This window comes from Carassius auratus, chromosome 22 (assembly GCF_003368295.1).
Source record: "Carassius auratus strain Wakin chromosome 22, ASM336829v1, whole genome shotgun sequence".
Taxonomy (NCBI): domain Eukaryota; kingdom Metazoa; phylum Chordata; class Actinopteri; order Cypriniformes; family Cyprinidae; genus Carassius; species Carassius auratus.
Genome location: NC_039264.1, coordinates 34,156,371 through 34,181,505, shown reverse-complemented (window position 1 = coordinate 34,181,505; position 25,135 = coordinate 34,156,371). Strand labels below are relative to the sequence as shown.

Below are 25,135 nucleotides of genomic sequence, written 5' to 3'. Positions count from 1 at the left end.
GTAACAATCACATTCATGATATCAGAAATGAACATTGTCACTAGTGACAATTAAATTGTTGATATCAAGAATTAAATTGTTGATATCAAGAATTAAATTGTTGATATCAAGAATAGACGTCTTTACTAGTAACCATACGATTACTGATATCAAAAATAAAGGTCTTTACTAGTAAGAATTGTATTTCAGATATGTGAAGTTGGAATTTTAACTAGTAAGTAAGCAATTCTTGATATCAACAATTAAATTTGAATGGCAGCCTATGGTGACATTTAACTAGTGAAAATACAATTCCTGATATCAAGAATTAACATTGTTACTAGTGAAAATTGAATTGTTGATATCAGGACAGCAATTGTTACTAGTAGAAATCTAATTCCTGATATCAAAAATTAACATTGTTACTAGTGGAAATTGAATTGTTGATATCAAAAATAGCAATTGTTACTAGTAGAAATCTAATTCCTGATATCAAGAATTAACATTTTGACTAGTGAAAATTGAATTGTTGATATCAAAAATACATATCCTGCGAATGAATAAAAGTTAATTTGGCTTGCCTATTGGCATTCCCAGGTTAAAAATAATTGATATCAAGAATTAACATTGTTACTAGTGGAAATGTAATTGTTGATATCAAAAAGTATAATTGTTACTAGTGGAAATGTAATTGTTGATATCAAGAATTAACATTGTTACTAGTGGAAATGTAATTGTTGATATCAAAAAGTATAATTGTTACTAGTGGAAATGGAATTGTTGATATCAAAAAGTATAATTGTTACTAGTGAAAATTGAATTGTTGATATCAAGAACACATATCCTGCGAATGAATAAAAGTTAATTTGGCTTGCCATATAAACTGTTGTGTTTTGAAATCTCACAACAGACCGGAAGAGAAGACAGTGCTGAATAAAGTCATAGTTTTTGCTATTTTTGGTCCCAAATTTATTTTCGATGCTTCAACAAATTCTAACTGACCCTCTGATGTCTCATGGACAACTTTGATGATGTTTTTCTTACCTTTCTGGACATGGAGAGTATACCGTGCACACAGTTTCAATGGAGGGACTGAGAGCTCTCTAGACTAAATCTAAAATATCTTAAACTGTGTTCCGAAGATAAACGGAGGTCTTACAGGTTTGGAATGACATGAGGGTGAGTTATTAATTACATAATTTTGATTATTGGGTGAACTAACCCTTTAATTGTTCACCTCAATACTTGTAATGTGCACTAAAAAAGTAAGTAGGGTCATTTTTGATTTCATGATGATTGATGAATCATGTTCAATACCACATACTATATAAAAATGTATGCATTTAGCAGACGCTTTTATCCAAAGCGACTTATAGTGCATTCAGGCTATCAACTTTTACATATCATGTACTGCCATATAGATATTTTAATCTCATTTATTTTCATCCATTTTTTAAGGCAATCATTATTTCAAGCTTTAAGTGGTTTAATCCAAGTCAAGTGACTTTTATTGTCACATCACCATGTGCCTTGGTGAGTGAAATACTTTTGAGCTTGCTCCAGAAATTGCAGAAACAATTAACATATAAACATACAGACTTCAACAGGTGAAAATGTGCAATATGCACATACATATAGTCAGTAGACACAGTGTACTATCAGACATAATTACAGTTAACACTACACATTATGCACAATATGTACATACATACAGTTAGCACTACACATTATACACTATACACAGAATGTACATGTTCTCCATTATGTAAACATATATAAGCATAAAAATATGCTAAGGTGCAGCAGAGTGTACGTGAACTGGATACAGAAATGTCATGTATGTGCATTGGGTGGTATCCAGCGGTAACAGGGATTGTATTAAATGCAGTGTGTATGTATAGCCCAGTGTTGAACTGTTGGCATTAAAGTGCAGAGTGTGGCATACCATATTGTGGGAGTATGCTGTAGGGTGTATTAGGTCTGACTGTTCATCAGTCTGATGTCCTGAGGGAAAAAGCTATCCCTCAGTCTGCTAGTGCGGGATCAGATGCTGCGGTGACGTCTTCCTAAGGGCAGCAGAGAGAGCAGTCCGTGGGATGGGTGGCTGGAGTCACTGATGATCCTCCAGACTTTCCTTATACTCCACCTGTGGTAGATGTCCTGGAGGGAGGGAAGCTCACCTCCAACAATATGGCTGGCAGTTCGCACAACCCTTTTCAGAGCTTTATGGTTGCCAGCATTGCTGTTTCCAAAACAGGCCGTGATGAAGCCTGTCAGGATGCTCTCTATAGTGCATGTGTAGAATGTTCTGAGGATGCTGGGGCTAATTCCAAACTTCCTCAGCCGTCTCAGGAAGAAGAGGCGCTGGTGTGCCTTCTTCAGCACTGCATCAGTGTGTTTAGACCAGGTGAGATCCTAAATGATGTTAATGCCGAGGAACTTGAAGCTGCTTACGCGGCTGGGTGTGTGTTCTCTGCTCTGTCTCTTGAAATCCACCACCAGCTCCTTGGTCTTGTCTATATTGAGTGAGAGATGGTTCTCCTGACACCATTTTGTAAGGGTGCCTCCTCTCTGTAGGTCGTCTCATCATTGTCGGTGATCAGGCCTATGTGATCACAGGCCACAGCGAATTTGACGATAACGTTGGAGCTGTGTGTGGCTGTACAGTCATGTGTGTACAGGGAGTACTGGAGTGGGCTGAGGACACAGCCCTGAGGAGCACCAGTGTTAAGGGTCAACGGGGATGAAGTATTGTTGCCCATTCTGACCACCTGACTTCTGCCTGTCATGAAGTCCAGGATCCAGCTGCACAGAGATCTGTTTAGTCCCAGAGTCTGGAGCTTCGCAACAAGTGTGGCAGGCACTATGGTGTTAAATGCTGAGCTGTAGTCCACAAACAGCATTCTCACATAGGTGTTCTTATTTTCCAGATGGGAGAGAGCAGTGTGTAGGATGAAAGTAATAGCATTATCTGTATGGTTGTAACGGTTGCTTCGATATGCAAATTGTTGCGGATCCAGTGAGGCAGGCAGCACAGAGCAGATGTAGTCTCTCACGAGTCTCTCAAAACACTTACTGAAGATGGGTGTGAGAGCAACGGGCCTTGGTATGGGCACAATGGTAGATTTTTTGAAGCATGAAGGAACCACAGACGGACAGAGGGAGAGGTCGAAAACACCAGCCAGTTGAAATGCGCATGCTCTGAGCACACGGCCTGGGATGCCATTGGGACCTGCAGCCTTACGGATATTTACCCGTCGGAAGGATTGGGTTACATCTGAGACAGAGACGGAGAGTGCACTCACATCTTCTGGAGCTGCCACGGGAGCGCCCTCTGTGTGGGCGGGGTTGTGAGCCTCAAAACAAGCATAAAAGTTATTTAGCCCATCCGGTAGAGAGGCGAGAGGGGGAGAGATTTTTAGGCGTCCTGGAAAGAAGAGATACAGTGGTCCAGTGCACGATCACCACGCGTGTTAATGGTGATGTGTTGAAAATATTTTGGTGCTATTGTTCTGAAGATGCCCTTGTTAAAGTTCCCAGTAACAATAAATTCTGCAACTGGGTATGCGGTTTCCTGCTCACTTATATTCCCGTACAGTTCCTTGAAGAATAGGCACAGCTGGGCTTTCTTTACAACTGCTCAGGTTTGTTCTAACCATGTGAAGTCATCGCTGATGTGGACGCCAAGAAATGTAAAACTTTTGACTCTACTGGAGTTACATTGATGGTGATTGGGCTGTGTTCTCTATTGTCTCCCGAAGTCCACAATGATCTCCTTGATCTTATAGACTTTGAGATAGAGGCTTTTCTCCTGGCACCAATGTGTTCACTTCTTCTCTGTAAGCTGTCTCGTCATCATTCGTGATCAGACCTAACATTGTTGTGTCGTCTCCAAATGAAAGTGAGAAAAAGTGAAAGTGAGATAACGTACAGCCAAGTATGGTGACCCATACTCAGAATTCTTGCTCTTTTTTTTTAATTCAATTCAAGTTTATTTGTATAGCGCTTTTTACGATACAAATCATTACAAAGCAAATTTACAGAAAATTAAGTTTCTACAATATTTAGTAGTAGCTTATAAGTGGTGACTGTCAGTTTGTGCACATAATACAAATTAATACAAGACATAGTCAGCCAGACGATGAACATTATTAACAGCAATTATTATATGATGCAGTCACACTTGTAGCAATATTTGTTAGTTATGTTTGTTGATTCAGGGTTAGCATCATCTGGGGTCCTCTTGGGGGTCGGCATCATCTCTTCTCAAGTGTTCTGGATCCAGACTGGAGCTTGTGTATATCCTACATCCCGTGGCAAAACAGAGAAACAAATAGAGACATCATTAGCATAGCTGCAGTTCCAACTAAGTAAAATGAATTAGTTTAACCCAAGCTAAAGAATAAGAATGCGCATTTGATCAGATGCAACTGCATTCACAATTTAAGAGATACATAATTTTAATGCCGTTCGAAAGAGATGTGTTTTGTGATCTTCGGGAGCGTGATGGATTGAACGTGGTAGAATACTAGTTGGGTACGCAGGAGCTAAACCATTTAGGGCCTTACAGGTAAGTAATGATAATATATAATTGATAAGGAACTAAACCTTTTGAGCGGTACGGTCCCACATATGGGATTCTTATTTCCGTGCCCCTGGGAGTATGGTCCCACATATGGGATTTAGAACGTTCGGTGACGTCACGTAAATGTCAAATTGCAAAAAATGAGTTTTCGCACGTTGTCTGGCGCTGAGCCAGATACAGACGTGCACTGTCTGTATTTCACTCTATTCATCACCCAGTTCATTCGCCACTTATTACTTGTATATCGGGAGAGATTGATCAATTCACGTGCTGTAAATCCGACTGACAGGACTGCAGCGCGAAAAAACATGGCGGCGCCCATCTCACATTACAAATCGCGCTCAATATCACTTAGAAAGGTTTTAAACAACCAAACACACTAATTTAGACACATTTATAAATCGAAATATCAGATTGTTCATGACATGGTATGCAAGTTTGTTAATATTTTAAATAAAATAAGGAAAAAAAAAAGCGATTCATCTGTCATTCAGTGTTATTGTAGATGCGATGTGTCACGTGACAAGCCTGACGCGTCGCCATGGAAACAGTAAAGGGAACGTTCTAAAATAACAGTCTCTTAAATAAACTCACTCTTGGGGGACCGCTAGAATATTTTAAACTCACCACTGAAAATGTTAATAGGTAGCCAGTGCAGAGACAGTAAAATTGGGGTAAGATGGTCATATTTTCTTTACCTAGTAAGGACTCTAGCTGCTGTATTTTGGACTACCCTATAGCTTGTTTATTTTAGATGCAGGACAACCACCTAGAAGTGCGTTACAATAGTCCAGTCCAGAGGTCATGAATGCATGAACTAGCTTTTCTGTATCAGAAACAGGTAACATGTTTCGTAGCTTGGCAATGTTTCTAAGATGGAAGAATGCAGTTTTTGTAACATGGGAAATATGATTTTCAAAAGACAAGTTGCTGTCTAATATAACACCCAGATTTTTGACTGTAGAGGAAGTAACCGTACATTCGTCTAGTGGCAAACCGTAGTCTACTAGATTCTGTGTACTGTTTTTTGGTCCAATAATTAATATCTCTGTCTTATCCGAATTTAATAGAAGAAAATTATTGTTCACCAATCTTTTACATTTTTAACACACTCTGTTAGCTTAGATAATTTAGAAATTTCATCTGGTCTCATTGAGATACATATCTGAGTATCATCAGCATAACAGTGGAAACTAATCCTGCATGTTCTAATAATATTACCAAGGGGCAACATGTACATTGAAAATAGAAGGGGACCTAGGACAGATCCTTGTGGCACTCCATATTTTACTGGTGATAAATGAGATAGCGATCAGACAGGTAGGATCTAAACACATCTTAGAGCCTGCCCTTGAATACCTGTATAGTTTTGTAATATATCTATGAGTGTTGCACAATCTATGGTGTTGAATGCAGTACTAAGATCAAGTAAAACTAGCAATGATATGCAGCCTTGATCTGACACAAGAAGCAGGTCATTTGTAATTTTAACAAGTGCATTTTCTGTGCTGTTGTGGGGCCTGAAACCTGACTGAAATTCTTCATACAGATTTTTTTTGCAGCAAGGTGTTCAATTGAGCAGACACAACTTTTTCTAAAACTGTAGACAAAAATGGAAGATTTGAAATGGGCCGATAATTTGCCAGTTCACTAGGATCTAGTTTTGGTTTCTTAATAACCGCCAGCTTGAATGGTTTTGGGACGTGACCTAAAGATAACGATGAATTAATAATATTGAGAAGTGGTTCTTCGGCTACAAGTAACAACTCTTTCAGTAATTTAGTGGGTACAGGATCTAATAAACATGTTGTTGGTTTAGATGCAGTGAAAAGTTTATTTAGCTCTTCCTGTCCTATAGTTGTAAAGCTCTGCAGTTTAACCCATCCAAAGTGCACACACACACCATCAACACACACTTGGAGCAGTGGGCAGCCATTTATGCTGTGGCACCCGGGGAGCAGTTGGAGGTTTGGTGCCTTGCTCAAGGGCACCTCAGTAGTGTGATTGCCGGCCCGAGACTCAAACCCACAACCTTATGGTTAGGAGTCAAATTCTCTGACCACTAAGCCACGACTTCCCCCTAGGTGGTCAAAAAACTGGTGGGAGCTGCAGCTGGGACTGCAGCCTGGGTCACCAATGTAGGTAAAGGCCACGGACAGGTACGCAGTCATGGGATCAGTGAAGAGGAGATAATATTTCCCATTTTGACCATTTGATATCCGCCTGACAGAAAGTCCAGTATCCAGCTGCACAGTGAACTGTTCAGACCCAGAACCTGAAGTTTCACATCAAGCTTGGATGGCAATGAATCTGAACTGAAGTTTACAAACAGCATTCTCACATATGTGTTTTTTCTTTTCTAGATGAGAGAAAGCAGTCTGTAATGTGTGTGAAATGATGTCATCAGTGAATCAGTTGCCTTTGTAAGTAAACTGCAATGGGTCTAGGGAGGCAGTCAGTAAAGAGCAGATGTTATCTCTAATGATTCTCTCAAAACATTTGCTGAAGATTGGTGTCAGGGCAATGGAGTGCCAGACATTAAAGCGGGTTATTTTTGGTTGCTTTGGTATAGGTACTACGGTGGACGTTTTGAAGCATGTGGGGACTGTAGACAGGGAGAGGGAAAGATTGAAAATGTCTGTAAAAACACCCACAAGTTGGGTCAGGGGCACTGCCAGGAATTTTGGGCCCAATGAGAAATTTTTTTTTTTGAATTGGCCCCCCTCTGCGCAGCTGTTGTCACCACAACTCTAGGACCTAAATGTCCCATCAAAAGCTTTACATAACTCTACACAATATTTACTGCTGGTGATTTGTAAATGCAACTCTGCATACAGTATGCAGTTCACTATTTTATGCAAGATTAAAAGCCACCATAAAAATATCCTTAAAGCAACACTATGTAAAAACTTTTTACCTTAAAATAATGTTTCCAAAATCATTTCAGAGGTTCATCAAGTCGTAACGGGGGAAAGGCACTTATGCCTCCCTGGAGTCCCTGGAATGATGCCAAGTCATTAACACAGTGTTAGCTAATTTATATGTAGTTTTCAAATTAAAATAATCATTAATTCTTCTCTCTTTAGACCAAATCAATTATGCTTATGACAAATTTGAATCAATGAATAAATTTGGAAAATTTTGAATAAATTCTTTTCATTTTTAGGTGAACAATCAATTTAACAGGAGTGAAAAAGGAGCAACTTATAAAAAAAATATTATATATATATATTATATTTATTTATTTAAAGAAGCACAATAATACAAATACAATAAAGATACAAATTAAACTAATTTTTCAGATACTGTAGGTTTTACTTAACATGTATACATTTATTTAATGTCTTTTGTTGGTTAAAATTACACATCACTGATGAGGTAGGCAGGACCAAATCATTCCATGCAGATACAGGGGGGTGGTCGTTCAATATGGATGTTTATTTTTTGGTCAATGGTGATATTTAACTTTTATTGCCAAAATAATTAAAATCAAAGACATCATTCATTTTATTATTATTTGAAATATACTCTATGATGGTTTATATAGTGTATAATATAATAAAAATTTTAAATGAGTTTTTACCTATTTGTTGGGCCCCCTGTCAGTCAGGGGCCCTTGGAATTGTCCTAACTTTTCCCCCCTATACAGCGCCCATGAGTTGTTGGGTTGCTCATGATTTGAGAACACAGCCCAGGATGCCATCTGGACCCACAGCTTTGCGAATATTCACACATTTGAGGGATCAGGTTACATTTACAACAGAGACAGTGAGTAAACTAGCCTCTACAGCATCAGGCCCGATAGCTTTCTTCACGAGAGCAGTGTTGTTAGCCTCGAAGCGAGCGACAAAGGTATTTAGCTCATCGGGAAGAGAGGCAGGGGTTTTAACAGTGATGTTCATTTTCTTTTTAAAGTCTGTGATTTTGTTTATTCCCTGCCATAAGCTTCCGGTGTCAGTGGAGTTGACTTGTGATTCCACTTTAATTTTAAACTGGTGTTTGGGTGTTCTGAGAGTTTTAAGGAGGAGGTAGCAGAAATGTTTTTGCTCCTCTGGATTTACGGATTTAAAAGTGGTGGTTTGTGCATTGAGCAATGTGTGAACATTGCCGTTAATCCATGGTTTATGGTTGGGGAAGATCCTAATTGTTTTGGTCGCCACCACGTCCTCTAAACACTTCCTGATGAAGCATGTCACGTGTCTGCGTAGACCTTTACCTCATCGTCTGAGGCGGACCGGAACATCTCCCAGTCCACATGATCAAAACAGTCTTGAAGCATAGAATCCAATTGGTCCAACCAACACTGGATCATTTGGAGGGAGGGAGCTTCCTGTATGAGTTTTTTCCTGTAAGCTGGCAGAAGCAGAACAGAAGAGTGGTCTGATTTGCCAAAACGTGGGCAGGGGAGGGATTTGAAGGCGCTGCAGAAGGGGGAGTAGCAGTGTTCAAGAACATATTCACCTCGTGTCTTGCAAGTAACATGTTGAAAGTATTGTGTTATTGTCCGGAAGTTGGCTTTGTTGAAGTCCCCAGCAACAATGAGCGCATTGGGGATGTGTCGTTTCCTGTTCGCTTATGTTTGCATACAGATCCATAAATGCCTTTCATATGTCAGCTTGAAGGGGAATGTACACCAGTGTTAATTTTGACACAAAATTTTAATTTAGTTTTAGTCTTAGTCTTTTGACTATAATTCTTTTTAGTTTTAGTCAAGTTTTAGTCATCTAATTTGTTTTAATTTTAGTCTTATTTTAGTCGACTAAAATTGCTTGGTATTTTAGTCGACTAAAATAAGACTAAAATCAATAACAGATTTACTAGACAATTTTTTACAGCTGGTATAGGAAACAAACTTAACCAAAATATATAAAACACAAATTCAACTTTATTTCAACACAACTGTGTCTTTATTTCGATTCAAAAGCTTTTATGAAGCAACAAACACTGTCATGATAATGTAAACAATAACTAGCTGCCAATTGACCATCAATAAAAGAAAAATAAAGTTAGGTCCAGGACCTTAAAGCTTACAGCTGAGCTGAACAATAAGTGCATACATTTAAAGTAAATATTTAATAAGTTGGGTGGATAAAAAAAGTAACAAGATTTTATAAGGTATTCATTTGTCTAGCAATGTTGTATGTTTTAAATACTACAATATTGCTAGATTAGTATGTATAATGATAGGATGTGAACATTCATGTTTCACATGACTAATATATAAATATTTGTGATATTGTCAACAAGTAGAACATTATAAAATATACTAAACATTAGTATTAATCAAATGTATGTATCATAATATTACGTATTAGTATTGTGCTCTCATCTAACTTGAAGAAGGGGCTATTTTACAGTACTTTTCAGTTCGTAATATTTAATGCTACAACATCTAAGCACTGCAGTCTTATAATTTTGCTTAGCTCAATAAACAAAAGAACATCGTTGTGAAATTACATTTGAGAAAATGTCCGGGTGGCTTTTCTGTAAATGTCTTTTCAAATTGGTTGTGTTCTTGCCACGAATGAGCGCTCCGCGTGCTTTACACTTTGTTTTGTTTTGTTCGTCGTCAAACGTGAAGTGAGCTGTGGACATTTTGTCGCTCTTTTAGACATCACCTCTTCGAATGCCGTCTTCCCGGGAGCTCAGTCAAAAACTGAAAACCTTCGCTTCACGTCTCAGTAAGTCAGGCTCTGATTGGTTCTCTTCTCTCATGCAGTCTTGCCTGTTCCGTTTTGCCGGTTCTTTTGTTCATTCCTCGCATCTCTCCTGTCTGCTGATTTGATTTTCGTCACAGTCTATTTTCGTCTCGTCCTTTATTCGTTGACGATAATGTCAATCAATTTAGTCATAGTTTTAGTCTCCATCAATGCCTTCTTTTTTAGTTTTCGTTTCGTTTTCGTCCGCAAAAATATATTTGTGACGAAAATAATGACGAAAATATTTAGTCAACGAAATTAACACTGATGTACACAGCTGTAATAATGACCGCAGCGAATTCTCTTGGTAGCCAAAATGGTCGATACAGTAGCCTGATGTATTCCAGGTTGGGGAAGCAGAAAATCTTTAAAGAGTGCACTTTCCTTTGATCACACCAGGCGTTGTTAATCATAAAACATACACTTCCACCTCTACTTTTCCCTGATCTTTAGCTCTATCTGTTCGATAAGCAGAGAACCTGTTTGGCTCAATAGCTGAGTTAGGAACCTCAGCCAACATCCATGTCTCTGTAAGGCAGATAATGCAGCAATACCGCATCTCTCGTTGGAAGGAGATTTGTGGCCTCAGTTCACAAAATTTGCTGTTCAACGACTGTACATTTGCCAGTAAAATGCTTGGGAGTGGCCATCTGTTTACGCAGCACCTAAAGGCCCTTTCACACAGTTCAGCATAGCCCTTCAGATACAAAGCAATTTGTGCTACGCTTGGAAGAGTGAAGTAGGCAGAGTTTTCAGAACTACTACTTTGAATGTAAATCTATCTCTGTCTATGGGACAATTGTTCCTATCATGTGATGTTGTAATATGAAATAAGTCTGTGTGGACCGTACAATTCATGCTTATTTTGCAGTTGCATGTTTACTTTGCACCTCACCACATTACAAACTGTTATTATGGTTTTCACTGTGTATTTATAGCATCACATTTTTCATTAATAACAGAGCTTTATTTCATCGGAATAGTGGAGGAGAAAAAAATGGCTTGTAAAAATGCAAACATTGCATTGCTTAGCTTCGGAAATTCCGACACACACAAACACACACACACACAGCTGTTCATCCACTTCGTCATGTGTGAAAGGGCCTTAAGTCTGTCTAGGATGCCAGCCCTCCTTCCTCTTTTCCATTTGTGTTTGTGCGGTTGTGCGTTCCATACAAAGGGCTCAGATGCCATGTCGGTAAACAGAGCATCGGTATTGAAGAACTCAAAATCTGGTTTACGATGACTTGCGATGTAGGAACCAATGTCCAGAAGTGTTTGTCTGTTGTAAGTAATGAGACTGACAACTTCCAGTGTGAAAAACAAAAAAAATTGTGACAAAACAAAGTAGTGCAATGTTGTGACAGAACTGGCAACAATCAATCCGGATAAGGATTCTTCAGATATGTAGAGCTGTTGATCTGATGTGTGTTAAATATATGCTGAAAATTAACTAATTCTACTTTATTCTGTTCAGGCTGAATAATTACAGGCTGATGGAGAAAAGCTGTTCAGTTCTAGCTACTGTTCTCTCCTCCAAAACCACCCTGAAAGAGATAAACCTGAACAACAGTCGTCTGCTGGACTCAGGAGTCAAAGAGATCTGTGAGGGACTGAAGAATCCTGTGTGTGAGCTGAAGATACTCAAGTGAGTACATTTCACCAACAGCTACATCAAATGCCACAGCAATGATATTAATGTTGCACATTGGCTGATTATGTGAATATTATATATTTTTCAATCTCCTGCAGACGTTGGAAGAATGTGAGATTACCAGTTTTATAAGTAAAACTAACATTAAAAAGAATATAATTTGTTAACTGCACTAAAATACTCAAAAATTTGAACTAAACTCAAATAACTAGTTTGAAAGTGAAACACAGGTGCTTCTAAATAAATTAGAATGTTGTGGAAAAGTTCATTTATTGCAGTAATTCAACTCAAATTGTGAAACTTGTTTATTAAATAAATTCAGTGCACACAGACTGAAGTAGTTTAAAGGGTTAGTTCACCCAATAATCAAAATTGAAATCAAAAACTCACCCTCATGTCGTTCCAAACCTGTGAGTCCTTCGTTCATCTTCAGAACACAGTTTAAGATATTTTGGATTTAGTCCGAGAGCTCTTAGTCCCTCCATCAAAACTGTGTGTACGGTATACTGTCCATGTCCAGAAAGGTAAGAAAAACATCATCAAAGTAGTCCATGTGACATCAGAGGGTCAGTTAGAATTTTCTGAAGCATCGAAAATATATTTTGGTCCTAAAATAGCAAAATCTTTATTCAGCATTGTCTACTCTTCCGGTCTGTTGTGACCAGAACACTGTTTCAAAACACTGCAGTTTAGTGATATCTGTTTCTCAAATGAATCACTCTATGTAACCGGATCTTCTTGAACCAGTTCACCAAATCGAACTGAATCGTTTGAAATGGTTTGCTTCTCCAATAAGCATTAATCCACAAATGACTTAAGCTGTTAACTTTTTTTTTACAAACACTGATCTCTAACATGGTTACTTCAAATGAAACAAATCAACATCTAAACCTTAGTTCATTCTCAATAAGATCTCCTGTAGACATCTGACAGAAATAAAGTCATTCTGGTTATTAATAAGTGGAGCTGGTGATGCTGTTTGTGGGGTTGTTTAATCAGATCTTGAGAGATTTCATGTATTTTATTTCAGTTGATTTCATCTAAGGCTGTGTCTGAAGTCAGTTGTAGTAGTTCCTGTGTTTATCTTTTCTTCTCTAATTCTGTTTGTTAACAGCAGCTGTTCATCACTAATTCACAATTATCACTTAGTTAATCACTTAATTACTTAATTGCAATGTATATCTTCTTTCAGTGAACTCAACTGAATTAAGTTCAGAGTACTCATAACTGTTAGTTTTTTCAACTTAAATGGTTTAAATCAATCAGTTTCCTCAAACGGTTTGAGTTAACATAACTTAAGAATATCTGTTTACTCAAACCGTTTGAGTTAAGTTTACTTCTCGGGTTTTACAGTCAAGGAAATCGGTTTACTCAAACGGTTTGAGTTAAGTTAACTTGTCGGGTTTTACAGTGTTCCACCTGACTTACTTTGTGAGACAAAGCTTCACTGCCATTAAAAGAATAGTCCAGCTTTTCTGAATTGAAGAAAAATTATGCCATGTGTCTTTGAAACAAAAAAGCATGTTGAGTAGCACTAACTGAAAAAAAAAAATGCATTGCATTGCATTAACAGTGCTTTCATTTTAATGCCTTGTATTTCCAGGGCTTGCATTTTTAGGTCCTGAAAATTAGCATAGTTGTTTATTTAAAGGGGTCATGTGATGTGATTTAAATTTTTCCCCTCTCTTTGGAGTGTTACAAGATCTTTGCGCATAAAGCAGTTCTATAAAGTTGCAAAGACTAAAGTCTCAAATCCAAAGAGATTTTCTTTATAAAAGTCAATACTCTACCACAACTCCCTGGAACGGCTCGTTCTAAAATGCCCCACATCTCTACGTCAGTATGTGGGAAGATTTACATAATGCCACCCAGATGTTCACACAAAGAAAGAAGGTGTAAATTTTATTCTCATTGTAGTATTGTTGTTGCCGCCGCTGCCATGTCGTATAGACGCTGTGTGTTTTACTGTGAAAGCAAAACTACTTTGTTTGGCCTTCCAAAAGAGCATGATATCCGCTTTGTCATGCCTGGAGCTGATCTGTGCTGGTCACTAAGGAAAAACATTAACTTTGCACTGTGGATCGCCGGATCGGCTTTCACCATGGATGAAGCAAAGTCCAGCCCGGTGTCGTCATATGTGGTTGCCGTAAGCTACTTCATCGAATCCACCGGCCGCACCATTCTCAAGCCCGCCCCCACCTCCGCTCACTCAAGCTGGCCTCCACTTACTCTAGGCTGCAGCTCACTCTAGGCCTCCGGCCTCCACTCACTCAAGGCCGCAGTGTGGGGTGCGGTTTCATTGAGAAAGTGAAACTACTTTGTTTTTGCCTTCCAAAAGAGGACAAAACTAGAATTCATGTTTATATCACGTTTATAATGGTTTTTATGTTTATGTTTCATTGCTCCAGCCAGACAGGGCCTCACAATATGTTGTCACATGCTTGATGCATTCGGCCAATCACAATGCACTGGATAGCTGGTCAATTAGAGCGCACCTCGCTTTTCAGAGCGATGAGCTTTATAAAAATTGACGTGTTTCAAAAGGAGGGACATAGAGGAGTAACAACAATGTACAATCTTGATAATCTTGCAGTTCTTGCAAAATATCCAGTCTGTTTAAAAACAAGATGTATAATATTCAACAGGCAAATTTTGGTCCATTTATTTCACTTTCTAAATTTGCTTCCACCAGTTAATTTGTTAAAATTCGACAGAAAATTCACCATTGCACATCCGGGAGCTGCAGGAATTGCAGTAGAGCACCGATGCATGATCTCCAGCTGCTGTCAATTGTTCACCAGCAGGTACCACAAGAACCGTTGATGAAGACCAATGCATCAGGCAGATTTAGTCATTCATTCACAAAATCTGATTTGCAGAAATGTAGCAAGTGCTACGTAGAAGTTTTGATTATCGGAGTCAGTATAAACAGGAGATCAGGGCACTGGCATACTTTTATCTATAAGGTCTTTTGCCATCCTACATCTGTAGTTTAATCACATGGAGAAGTGTTAGATCTTATTCATTGCGATCAAATGATCACTTGCTGCTCGTTGTTCCATTTGCCATTTGTTCCATCAGAACTGGGAAAAAGGGCTTTTGTCTACTCAGCTCCTTCTGCATGGAACTTTTTGCAAAAAGACTTGAAATTATCTGAACTTATTTCCTTAAATGCTTTTAAGTCCAGATTGAGAGAACCTGAAATGGCCTGTTTAAATTGTAAATGTTTTTAATTATTTGTATTGTATAACTTTTATAAATGTAATTGACTGTGTTTTTGATGCCTCTTGGCCAGGACTCCCTTGAAAAAGAGGTTTTTAACCTCGATGGGACTTTCCTGGTTAAATAAAGCTTAAATTTAAAAAAATTAAACATGTGGAAAAGCTGATCGAGTTTGTCTAATTTAACACCTTCGCTGTTCCCGTAGCTTACATGTAAGCAGCTTTTTCTACAACAAAGAAGATTCTAATGCTATTTTACCCAATGGAGAAGCACAAAACTAACATTACATCTGAGGAAGACATTTATTGCTTTCAGTTGCTTAGTTTCTGTAACTTTGTATCATGGCTTGTGTGATGCTGTGCTCTAATACAGGGTTTCCCCTCATAAGTCGCCCCAGAATTTCCAACATATATTCAGTTTTGTTGAGTGTGGTCATAGAATGAGTAAACATGTTGGTGGTCACAATAGTGACCTCTGGGATAACACTGAACTTAGGTTTACAATATAAATCCAATTACAGTATGCAATTAAATGTTGCGAAAATGTACAACATTGATGTTGTAATACTGATAGCACTAATATAAAGATTTGATCTTATATTTTACAAAAAAGTAACAATTTTGAAATGTGTTGATGGTTGATTTATTTATTTATTTCAGTGTTCCTATCAGTGTCACAGTTATTGATTTTTGTTTGTGTTTGTGTTCCTGTTCTCCTTCCTTAGTTTTCCATTGACCTACAGTTGCAATCAAAATTATTCAACTCCCTTGACTTGCAAGACAATTTGCTGTGGAGGATAACATTTTATGAAATCAATTTAACAAAGGCATCAGTAAAGTATTAGAGAAAGTTTGTTAATACACTTTTGAGTGATTTTGAGAATGGAACATTGATGAATCATGATAAAATTTGAATTGGCTCTAAACATTCATGTTCAAAATTATTCAAACCCCTTTGTGCAGAATCTTTAATTCATTAAAATCTCCAAATAAACTCTGTGTGTAAGTGTTTAGAAGCTTCTGTCACCTCTCTACTACAGACAGGGTCACAGGGGCACATATGGCGGATTCCTCAACCTCAGCACCAGTAGCAACAGTCTGGGGTGACTCAGACAGCCCCTCTTTATATTTTCAAATCTCCTGCCTAATGTTTGTTGTCTTGGCTGTCTAGGGCCTCGATGGATGATTAGCACAGAAGAACTTAAATCTACGCCATTTTGAGAGAGTTAACTCTGGAACCTCTGTACTATCATTTGCAACTTGCTCATCATCGACCAACTGCTCTTCTCTTACTTGCACTCTTTGTGGAACAAGATGAGCGATGTAGTCCTCTGCCTTTCTTACAAGATTCTGTACTTTGTTGTCATCATTTTCCAGAAGGGTTTCAGCTACACAAAAAAGAATGCTGCTGCAGGAAGGGGTGAGAAGTTGTCAGCAGCTATGTCAAGAAACACACTAAAATGTCTTTCCATGCTGGACAACATCTTCTGAGCCAGAGTAGCTGCATCTTTATAGGTTCGCCCATGTGGACGCAAGAACTTTCCGATAGGTGGTTTTTGAGATCCAGGAGTGCTGGCACAACAAGAGAAAGTGATTGAGTGTCACTTTCAAGCAAATTAATGTGCTCCACAGATGGCAGAAGGTCTCTCAGAATCCCTGTCTTCAGCCACTCACTGGGCTGCAGACTATCCCAGCCCATGGACTCAGCCAAAGCTGTGAGGTGCTCCTTTGACATCAAGTCAGCGCAGAATCATAGCAAAGCAACATGACAACCTGGTGGGACAGTCTTTCATCAGAACCAGAGCACACTTCTGCAGCAGCCGCTCTGTGGCGAAAGATGACTTCCTAAGTTTGTTCACTAAGTGCTTCACTTTCTCCAACAGCCTTCGGATTGGGGGTTCCTTTTGCACCATATTCACTACAAGCTGTATGGTGTGAAACACGCATGGGGTACACGAAGAAAACAAAAATAATGACTTCTAATGACTATTCAACAATTCCTCTACTCTGTCTCTCCAAATCAGCGTAGCACCATTTTGGCAAATTTGAGCAGTATGCAGGTGGCCACAAGGATAGGTTTTTCACATGCATTTATTCTTTGGTCTGAAAGAAAACAGCGCATCAGAGCAGCGCGGCTGACACATAAGAGCGTATCCCGACTGCGTACTGCTCAGATTTGCCATAATGGAGTTAATGGAGTTTAAGGTTCGAGGTGTTTTTTCCTTTGATTTTTTTTATGGCCGTATTTCTCCCCATCTTTTACCACAACACATTCCATATTCTTTTCCACTTCTGTGTAATGAAAGTTTTTCCAAATTTCTTTTCTTCTTTTTCTCCCAAAGACGAACCCCGGCTGGCCGGCCATCAGTCCCTTTCTCTGTGTCAGACTTAACTTTGTTTTCTTCTTAATAATGCCACGAGTGGGGCTTGAGGAACTGACATCACCTGCATCTGTGCAGTGTGACCTGATGCAGCCCCTGAAGTGAGACTCAGGAAACAGAAATACTGCAAATAATAATAATAATAATGACGCGACTAGAGACAAAATAACCTTATAACATTTAGTTTTGTCTTGTTTTGGAGACATTTTAGCATAGTTTTTATTTTGTAAACCACATTTAGTCTGGTTTTTATTCATCAACAATATTGCATTATACATTTAATCCTTGTGTGCTCCTCATTTGGGAGTCACACTCATGGTCTTCAGGGTCAAAAGTGGCACCTGAAATGTAACTTTTTTTTTTACAGTAAAATCAATTTAAAATAGTGTTGTTCAATAATATTTTTATTTTGTATTTTGAGATAATTTCATGGTACTAATTAATATTATGCAATAATTAATTATAATTATGATAAATTTGTCCCATTGAAACTGTACAATATTTTTTTTTTCTAATGTTTTACAATTATGTTTTTCATCTTTAGGACACTATAGAGAGGTTTGTGAATTCCCTAGTTGTTTTTATATATAAGTGTTTACTTGTATTAGGTTGGGGTTTAAATGTATATTAAGGCATCCTCAAAGACTACTTTTTGTCAAGGTTTATATTTTTTGTTGTTTTAAATGTTGATTTGAAGTGTAGGTTTTTACATTATTATTACTACATTCAAACCTGAACACAGAAATCAGTTTGTTACACAAAACCTTCTGTGTCTGATCTGATTAGTCTTCTGACTAATTTTTGGTTATATGGTTATAGCCATACAAATCATTTGAGCATGTATAATTCTGTATGTGTGTGTCTGTGAGAGTGTGAGTGTGAGTGTGTGTGTGTGAGTGGATATATCTGTTTTACACTCTTGATGTTTTAGACTGTAACCCCTTCCTTGCTGTCCACTTTTTTTCTGCCTTGTAGTGGAGTTATTGATTTTATCTTACATAGTTGCAATTTTACAGTCACACCAGTTCATAGGTGTGTGTGTGTCTGTGTACACAAAAGTGTGTATCCCTGCGTGTGTGAGTTGGTGTGTTGATTTTTCACTCTGGAAGTTTTAGAATTTCACCCCTTCATTGCTGTGTAATTTTTTTCTACATTGTGGGGGATTTGTAATAAAATTCTATATTTTCAATTTTTCTTTAGCCTTTGCCATTAATTTTCTATGGTCGGTCATTTTTGACCGAAGACCATGAGTGTGACTTTTTTTTTTTTTTTACAAACAATTAGCTTTTTCGAATCATGCCCTCAATATTTTTTGTGTGCGTGTTCAAGTCAAGTCACCTTCATTTATATAGCGTTTTAAACAAAATACATTGCGTCAAAGCAACTGAACAACATTCATTAGGAAAACAGTGTCTCAGTAATGCTAAATGATAGTTAAAGGCAGTTCATCATTGAATTCAGTAATGTCATCTATGTTCAGTTTAAATAGTGTCTGTGCATTCATTTGCAATTAAGTCAACGATATCGCTGTAGATGAAGTGACCCCAACTAAGCAAGCCAGAGGCGACAGCGGCAAGGAACCAAAACTCCATCGGTGACATAATGGAGAAAAAAAAAAACTTGGGAGAAACAAGGCTCAGTCGGGGGGCCAGTTCTCCTCTGACCAGACGAAACCAGCAGTTCAATTCCAGGCTGCAGCAAAGTAAGATTGTGCATCATCTGTTTCCTGTGGTCTTGTCCCTGTGGTCGTCTGAGACAAGGTCTTTACATTTACAGGGGATCTGTGTTTCTGCGGCTCTAGTTGTCCTGGTCTCCGCATTCTTTTAGGGCTGTAGAGGGATACAGAATGGATCTGGTGGCTACGGTGACCTCAGAATAAGAGAGAAACAGACTAATATTAGCGTAGATGCCATTCTTCTAATGATGTAGCAAGTACATCAGGTGTTATGGGAAGTGTTCCCGGTTCCGGTTTACCTAATTAATGCAGCCTAAAAACCCTTTAACGGATTTGGATATTAGAAGCATATTAGTATGTTATGTGATGGGTCTTTAATCTAGATTTAAACTGCGAGTGTGTTTGCCTCCCGAACAATGTTATTCAGGTTATTCCAGAGTTTAGACGCCAAATAGGAAAAGGATCTGCTGCACGCAGTTGATTTTGATATTCTAGGTATTATCAAATTGCCTGAGTTTTGAGAACACAGCAGAAAATATGAGGATGCTACATGACCTGGTGCGCTTGCGGCATTCTGAAAGTTGAGATGTTTTTAACTCTATGTGGTGTGGTTTTAACTCGATGTGGTGTGGACGCGTCTGGAAAAAACGAGCGTATCGCGAATGCGTCGCTTCCATTATGAGCGTGCATACCGCGCACCTACATTTGAAATAACAAACTTGAGCGTGCAAAAGACGCAATATGTGAACGGCCTCTAACTGTTCTCTTGCTCCACCCACACGTACAGCAGAGACAACATCAGAGACAGATGCTGTTATCTCTAATCTATATCCCACGTCAAAATATGAGTTAAAATTGGCACTGGTATGGGAATACTTTTTGTATAGAAAAGACGAATGCTTATTTTAGTAAATCTCTGTTGTGAAAACATAAAAGAATAAAGGTTTTAAAACATCAATTAAATTGTTACATTTGTATATATTTTCATTACCACCTTTTTGGTAGTATATTTGTATATTAATACAATGTAAATGTATATTAATACAATGTATATTAATTCGCGTAGATGCCATTCTTCTAATGATGTAGCATTTATAGTACATCGGGTGTTATGGGAAGTGTTCCCGGTTCCGGTTTACCTAATTAATGCAGCCTAAAAATCCTTTAACAGATTTGGATATTAGAGAATATAAGTATGTTATGTGTAAGCCAGGTTAAAGAGATGGGTCTTTAATCTAGATTTAAACTGCAAGAGTGTGTTTGCCTCCCGAACAATGTTAGATAGGTTATGCCAGAGGTTAGGCGCCAAATAGGAAAAGGATCTGCCGCCTGCCGTTGATTTTGATATTCTAGCTATTATCAAATTGCCTGAGTTTTGAGAACGCAGCAGACGTGGAGGATTAGAATTAGGGTTGTAACGATATACCGGTATGACGATATACCGTGATATAGACATGTATGATTATCATACCGTGTACATTTGCTTATCTACGGTATTGAGAGAAAATAACAGAATCTCACATGTATTACTTTTTTTTCACTTTTATTAAATCATATAAGTACAGATTCCTGAAAAATTAAATCAAACCATAATTTATGAATTTGTATGAATTATTAATGATAAATATAAGTTATTCAACTAATAAATAATCAATGGTAAAATTTTCTTGTTTTTGATTAATGAAATTTGAATAAACACATGCTTTCAAACATTTGGTCACCACCCCCCCCCCCCCCAAAAAAAAAAAAAACTAAAACAAAACCCGTTTTGATTGTTTAATACCGTATACCGTGAAACCATAATACTGTGGGATTTTCTGAGACGATTATCATACCGTGAAAATCTCATACCGTTACAACCCTAATTATAATGTAACAAGAGCTCATTCAAATACTGAGTTGCTAAACCATTCTCTAAGAAGGAATATAATTGTGAGGCTACTACCTTTTCTAGTATCTTGGACAGAAAAGGGAGATTCGAGATCGGTCTATAATTAACTAGTTCTTTGGGGTCAAGTTGTGTATTTTTTGATGAGAGGCTTAATAACAGCCAGTTTGAAGGTTTTGGGGACATATCCTAATGACAATGAGGAATTAATAACAGTCAGAAGAGGATCTGAAAGCACTGAAAGCAGTGGTTTTACTTCCTTCTACAGCTGCGGAAGTTTAACCTGCCACAGGAGCTGCTGAAACAGTTCTACTCCACCATCATTAAATCCATCCTCTGCACTTCAGTAACTGTCTGGTTCAGCTCAGCTTCTAAATCTGACCTCAGGAGACTACAAAGGGTAGTCCGAACTGCTGAACGAATAATCGGTACAACCTTCCCTTCTTTTCAAGAACTGTACTTATTGAGTGAGCAAAAGGGCTGGCAAAATCACTCTGGACCTCTCACATCCAGCACACTGCCTCTTTGAACTGTTGCCATCTGGTCGACGCTACAGAGCTCTGAGCACCAGAATGACCAGACACAGGAACAGTTTCTTCCCTCAGGCAATCCATCTAATGAACACTTGATAATAACTGTGGAACACACTACACTTTATATTCATATACACCTACACTTATTTATCTAACACACATACTTAGTGTACACTTATTTTTTACACATAATATACCTGTAAATTCTTTTTTTTTTTTGTTCTGTCGCTGTCATTCTGTTGTACTGTGGAGCTTCTGTCATGAAAACAAATTCCTAGTATGTGTAAACATACCTGGCAATAAAGCTCATTCTGATTCTGATCTTCTGATTATGAGTGTTGGAAAATGGGACACAGTGCACTTGCTAAGATGCATTTTGTTGGTTTGGGTGAATTTGCTTTTAGTTTTCTCAAAAACTATACAGTAAAATGCCTTGAAAATGAATACAGTGATAGTCAGGGTCACTCTGAATACACGTCCATTGAAAGAATGAGCTAACATATAAAGGAACACCTCTTATGTGTGTAGGAAAATGGGACAGTGCAATTGCAAGGATGCATTTTTTTTTGTTATACACACACACAAACACACATAATATATATATATATATATATATATATATATATATATATATATATATATATATACACATACATACACACACATACACACTCAAACTTGAAATAAAAAAACAATGAAAATAATAATTATTAACATTTATAAACATTAAGAAACGTATTAATGTACAATACAAACGTTTAAATACAAAAATTATGTATTTAAAAACAAAAAAATTTTAATTAGTTAAAATAAGCAAAAGTATAAAGGAAACGTGTGTGACAGCTTCTTTACATGCATTTTGACTGCTCTCAGCACCCATACCATAAGTGCATGATTACACGCGCAAGAGGAAAAAAAAGTGTGACTGGCTTAAAGGGGGGGTGAAATGCTATTTCATGCATACTGAGTTTTTTACACTGTTAAAGAGTTGGATTCTCATGCTAAACATGGACAAAGTTTAAAAAATTAAGTTGTACGTTTGAAGGAGTATTTTTGTTCCAAAAATACTCCTTCCGGTTTGTCACAAGTTTCGGAAAGCGCGCTCCCGTAAAGCAGAGCACTGAGAGCACAACAGACATTCACTGATCAGAGCGAGAGACCGAATTGTCACAAAAGAAGTGTGTTTTTGGTTGCCAGGGCAAGACAACCCTGCACAGATTACCAAAGAAAAAACAGCATTAAGGGACCAGTGGAAGGAGTTTATTTTTACAGAGCATCAACGGAGTTGTGCAAGTGTTTTTGTTTGTTCCCTGCATTTCAAAGATGCTTGTTTTACAAACAAGGCCCAGTTTGACGCCGGATTTGCACATCGTTTATTTCTTAAGGATAATGCAGTCCCAACGAAAAAGGGTCACGATCGTGTGTTGGAACCGCATGTGGTGAGTAAAACTGCTTCAAATATCTCTGTGTTGTTAACTTAGCTGTCGGCGCGTAAGCACATCAAGTAAACAACATGCGATGCTGTCATCAAACTGCACTTTCCACATGTACAGCTTAAAAGAAAATAGACGACATAAAGTGGAACTTAGTCATTTTCCAAAACCGCTAAGCAAATATACACAGTTTCAGTACATACCACATAGAGGTGATGCTGCTCTTGTTAAATTTCAGCCTCTGGATCTGATTCTGGATCATAAATATACGCTGAATCTGACTGTTAGCCATGGTTTGTTTTGGATGTTTTTTTCCTCATGGTAATGTCACAGCTTCCAAACGCTCTCAACGCAAAAGCCTACTCGCGCTCATGATTCTTTAGCTCCGCCCACACGTCACGCCTCCAGGCGCTCGTGTTTTTCCGGGAAAAATCGGTACAGACTATCTTTCTCTTATGAATATAATAAAACTAAAGACTTTTTGGAGTTATGAAGGATGCAGTACTACTCTATAGGTACTCAAGATTAACAGGATATTGAGTGAAAACAAGCATTTCACCCCCCCTTTAACCGTGTATTTTCAAAGCGCGGCTTGCTTGACCGCAGTGTTCAATAAACTTGTGCTGGAGTGCGCTCGCCAGTTACAGTGCTGTGTTCTTCACTACGCCTGTTTCACATATACTCCGTCTGCAGTGCGTATGCATTGCGTATTGTTTTACTCGCACCTATATTCACAGATTCCAGTGTTCACACTGTACGCGGCTGCGGTCCAGGAGCGGTGCATCTGCAGCAGTGCAGTGCAAAATATACCAGAGTCAATTGTTTGTGTCAGTGGTGTTTTAATTTTAAATATTTGCGATAACCTAACAAGAAAAGGCTAAATGTTGTGTTTAAATGTTTTGCCACTTGCTTGAGCAGCTTATTATACAAACCTAGAAGTCAAATGCATGAATAATACGTTGTTTATATTTATTGAGTTTAAACTGTCTATGAAAGATTGTTAATGTACTTTGATAAAAGAGTCAAAATGCTTAAAACGTTTATTTTTTATTATTATTTTTTTTTAAATTTTACATTATTTTAAATCTAAACAATTAACAAATGTTGTGTTTGTGGCTTAAACAGCCACGGATCAGTAGCAGACTGCAAACGCGTCCTGTGTGAAAGCACAATGAGTCCGTGCTGCTTCTGCACCACATAAGTAATGCACACGGACTGCATACGCACTGCAGACGGAGTATGTGTGAAACAGACGTTAATGCTCAGGCACGTGAGGCAGCAATCATGACCATCACCCGGGACAAGGTAACAAACGCATCCAGAAACATATGGGTGGAACAATATTTATACAAATATGAAATATGGACCATCTCACTTCTTCACCCCCCAACCTTACCACATCACAGAAAGACCATCAGAAATTTTCTCTCTTTTTTGTGCAATTTGAAATGTGCTACAGGGCATGTACAAACAACTTGTAGTAGTAACACTCTCTCCTCTATGTGCACTAGACACTTTTCACACACAATTGTTGTGTGAACATAATCCGACAAAAGACTCATGCACTAAAAATCAACCTGCACTGTTCCCCTTGCAGCTGCTTAACTTACGATGTTTCTCTTTGCACATGTACAGTATTATGTGAAGCATTCGTATAGTCTGTAGTTTTCAATTTATTTATAGGTAATCATTTATATCTAGTATATTCATAGTCAAAAGCTGTCAGTTGTTTAGTTATGTATAGGTACAGTTTTTATGTAAATGTAAACTTTGTGGTATTTGTAATGAATTTCTAGTGGTAATTTCTGAGTCAATTTAAAATGCCCAATTACTGTCTGACATGACAGGGCAAATCCTCTAAAAACTGAATGATTATTATAAAATTTACCTATTTTCTTTTTCTTTCTCCTTTCAGTCTGTGTAGATGCAGTATTACAGGGAAACAGTGTCACATCCTAACTTCAGCTCTGAAATTAAACCCATCACACCTAAGAGAACTGAACCTGAGTGAGAATGAACTAAAAAACGCAGGAGTGGATCACTTATGTGACGTACTGAAGGATTCACACTGTAAACTGGAGAGATTG

At 38.0% G+C, this 25,135-nt stretch overlaps 1 long non-coding RNA gene across 1 annotated transcript; it reads left to right on the top strand.

The window, feature by feature from the left end:
* The first annotated feature begins 1,111 nt into the window (after nucleotides 1–1,111).
* LOC113040458 (uncharacterized) lies at nucleotides 1,112–25,135 on the top strand. Its single transcript, XR_003275233.1, has 3 exons — nucleotides 1,112–1,158; nucleotides 11,741–11,911; nucleotides 24,964–25,135. It is a non-coding gene; the product is annotated as an uncharacterized LOC113040458 (long non-coding RNA).